Source organism: Microtus ochrogaster, chromosome 8 (assembly GCF_000317375.1).
Source record: "Microtus ochrogaster isolate Prairie Vole_2 chromosome 8, MicOch1.0, whole genome shotgun sequence".
Classification (NCBI taxonomy): Eukaryota; Metazoa; Chordata; class Mammalia; order Rodentia; family Cricetidae; genus Microtus; species Microtus ochrogaster.
In genome coordinates, this window is record NC_022015.1 from 54,013,152 (window position 1) to 54,016,851 (window position 3,700).

The window sequence follows — 3,700 nt, forward strand, 5'->3', positions numbered from 1 at the left end:
CCTGTCTCAAGAAAACCTATTAATTAAATGAATAAATCAATAAATGTGCACATATACTGTTGAAGTACTGACCCAGCTTGTACCTGAGAGTACTTCACCCTGAGTACTTTAACGTCAAACAGAAGCACTAAACAACTTAGATGGGAAATAAAACACACTTGCAGTTTTCTTTCCCTCCAACAAGTGGTCCACAGTCCAAGTCAGAAAAAGTAAACTGAAGATGGCATCCATGATCAACCAAGCCCCTTGGCTGACTCAGGGTAGACATTTTTCTACTCCTAAACCTGAGAAGAAAAGGACCCAAAAGAAGTAATACCACCTTGCTAGACACCACAGAATTCTAAAGCTGGCAAAAGAAACAGAATCCCATAGGCACTTCGTTGTGTATGGGAAAGATTCTAGGCTTGGAGGTGGTAAGTCTGGTACAAAAGCTGTGTTGGAGTTAGGGCCCAGGTCACCAAACAGCACTCTGAACAGCATGACCTCATCCTGATCAGAAGTGGGACAATGACAGAAAACACAAAAGCACCAAGCTGCCAGGAGATTAGATGAACTCTCTGGCCAGAACCTCCAGGCAGAGGAGAAGCGAGACACAACTCCCAAGGTTCTCTGACCCTGAGTCTCCTCACATCTGCAACGCGAACGCACGCGTGAGTGGCAAGTCACGAAGAGACGGTACTGGCTGCCATGAAAGGAAGACAAGTCTGGTCATTAAAAAACAAAACAACAAAAAACCACCAAGACTTCAAGTACAGAGCTGGCTCTGAGTTAGGAACAGCAAACCTGGCTGGGACTCTAACAGCCACTTGTCACTGTGATAAATCCCAGAATCCAAGTGTCCAGGGCCTGCTGCAAATGTGCGATTATCATCTTTATCTCGTCCCCCTCAGACACGACTGAGAATCAATGAGAATACTGTAAAGTATTTAAAAACTGCAAAACGCTAATGCAACTATTAGGTGGCGGTCCGTCCCTCCAGTTTTCTTAGTTTGGACAAAGATGTAATGTGGCTGGATCTGTGAGTGCCAGACAGCTTTCCTTCCCAAGATGAACATCACATATCAAGAGCTGACTGCCTGCCCTTCCCATCCGTCCTCAGGGGTCGCCACCTTTGCTCTCATAACCAGCATTTCCTTCAGCTCAGAGATCATAGGTGACACTTAAGGTTCAGTCTTGAACTTGGTTGGGCAAGGGGTTCCTCTAACAAAAGCTTCCACGAACCCCCATTTATTTTATCACAGTGGAGTCGAAAGAAAACCAATCCTTGGACTTTGATCCACTCCAACAACTGCAAAAACACTACAGCCTCTCCACAGAACAAGAGGGAAGTCTCCCGGAAGAGGGACAAAAGGGTCCCTCGGGGCTGAAGTTCAAGAGAAAGGAGTTGGATCACTCCTTAGGTCAGATTAACACATTCTCAGTCCTTGGGGGCCATTCATTTTACAGCGGGGACCTCCACCTAGCTGAGAATGTAATTAATCTAGGGCCAGCGTCAGGGGTGTTACCTGGGGGCCAGAGCTTTAAATAGCATCACACTAAATAGCAGATCCCTGTTCAAAGCCCTGATTTTAGTAGGCACAAGAAAAAAATTCACTGACCTACCCAAACAACTTCTCCGGAACAGGTTTCTACCCAAGCATGCTGTGCGAGGCAGACAGCCTGCTTGGGCGGTGGGGGTAAGCGATGAGAGAACGCTCATCTGCATAGATGAGAGATAAGCAGTTTGTTGTCTTGGGTGCTGACGACTCCTGGCACCAGAGCGGCAAATCCAACTCCAGCACTCTCCCACTCCATGGCCCCATACTCCCAGTCCCCTGCTCCAGATGTTGAAGCTTCACGTTGCTTGGGCCAGTGGAGAGAGGGGCCCCATAAAAGTCCCTGGCTGTTTTTAGGCTGGAACCGTACCTCACCTGTTCCACCCAGCGCCAAAGCCAGAAATCACCAGAATACTGACTCACGCAAGCCCCTGTGGACATCCCAGGGGCGCCTAACAAGTTCGCGGCTGTTTAGTAGCAGGGGAGAAAGACGGGGACACCTATCCCACTGCAACCAAACTCAGCAGACTGCCCTGAAACGAGGGTGGGGGCTCAGGCTTAAGTGAGCCACAGTGGTCGGCGGGTGTCACTGCCACCCCAGGGATCGGGGCAGGGAACCGGTGGGTGCCCACCGGGAAGGCGCAGCTGAGGGCCCCCCGAGGTACTAAGGTCCTCGTTCGGGAACCACGGGCGCCCCCTCCATGTCACCCCCAGCACAACTCAGACAGTCAAAGTGGCAGGGTGGAGAGGTCAGGTCTCAGCAGAGACACAGCCCCAGGCGCGGCGGCTAGGGAGGGTGTAGGCAGGGTTGCCGAGGACGCGCAGGAAACTTACCTCCCCCGGCCGGCGTGCTGGAGCCTCAGCGACCGAGACCAGTTGCGCCACGGCGAGCAAGTTGTCGGGATGTTGCGGGTTCCTGGGTGGCTGCTGCGGGCAGCGGGTGGGGCGGGGCCGGGGCAGCGCCGGAGGCGGGCAGGTGCCGGCCCTGCCGCGGGGCCACACTCGGCTCGGACACGCGGTGACGGGGACGCGCGGCTGCGAGTGTGCAATGCGCGCGCGCCGCGGCCGGTGTGCGTGTCCCCGCGTTCCCCTTCCTTCCCGCCGCTCCTCTCGCCGGCAGAGTGGCAAGCGGACCACAAGGACCCGGCAGCCGGGGGTCGCAAGGCGAAGCAAGATCCGAGGTGGAGGCCAAGGAGTGGCAGCACCCGCCGGCCTTAGGTCCCCGCACGGCGCGCCGGAGTCCGAGCGAGGCGGGCGGCGAGCAGGCTGCGCGGCGGCAGCGACTCCCGGAGGCTGCAGGCCCCGCCCGCCGGCCGCCTAGGCTCTTCCCCTTTTCTCTCCACCCACTGCTCCATCCCGCACGCCCTGCAGGGAAGCCAGACCGGTTTGCAGCAGCGGCGGGGCCCGCAGTCGGAACAAGTGCCGGAGTCGGTGCGTGGGGACTATGCACCCTGTGCCGCTGCCCGCAACCTGGACGGGGGTTGGGAGTGGGGGGGCAAGGTGAAGCGGCTCCCTGGAATTAGCAGGATCCTCCGAAGCTTCAGGGCTTCTTGGTGCTTCTCGCAGTCTTGAAGCCTCACAGCGGAGCTCTGTGTTGGGGTAGAGCGTGTCCCTGCCCCAGGCCACTGAACCAGGTTATGCCTGAATTGACTCCTCTTCCTTGGAGAACTAGCACTTAAGTACAGGCTCCCTCTTCCACGAGGAAAGGACAGGCAAAGGTTCTGAGACCACAGCTGTCCCCCTTCTAAGGATAGCAGGTGTTTTAAGGAAGGTAGATCTATCCAACAGGTAGGGATAGGTTAGTGAGGGGTCCCGCGCAAATGCGCAGCAATGGGGCGCACCTGCTGGAGCTTCTTGGAATCTCACCTAAGTTAGTATTACTGCAAAGAGGGTGGAAACCAGACCTAAATATGTGTTTGGCGTTATCCTGTCCTGGACACTAATATTAAATTTATCAAATAGGCACGGGAAGGTAGCTACTCCTTCCAGTAGGGTCGAAGCAATTGGAGTTTTTCAGCTTCGTCACTTCCTTCCACTTTTTTCTTCTCAAACAGTTGTGGGAAATAGAGCTCACGTTCTGTGCGGTGGAGGACAGCATTTGATGATCCTTGCTTGAGGGGGGACACTCCCTTGAGATTCTGCAAAGAACAGTCTGCAGTTTTGCC

The 3,700-nt window shown here is 54.8% G+C and overlaps 1 protein-coding gene across 3 annotated transcripts in view; it reads right to left on the reverse strand.

The window, feature by feature from the left end:
* The window catches only part of Pip5k1b (phosphatidylinositol-4-phosphate 5-kinase type 1 beta), a 255,553-nt gene extending 252,822 nt beyond the window's left edge, over positions 1-2,731 (reverse strand). For 2 of the 3 annotated variants that reach the window (XM_026781285.1, XM_026781286.1), the window contains exon 1: positions 2,370-2,730. The gene's annotated coding sequence lies outside the window, so the exon portion shown is untranslated. Of the gene's footprint in view, positions 1-2,369 lie in introns of all 3 variants that reach the window. The other variant, XM_026781287.1, reaches the window with a different exon arrangement.
* Positions 2,732-3,700: the final 969 nt, after the last annotated feature.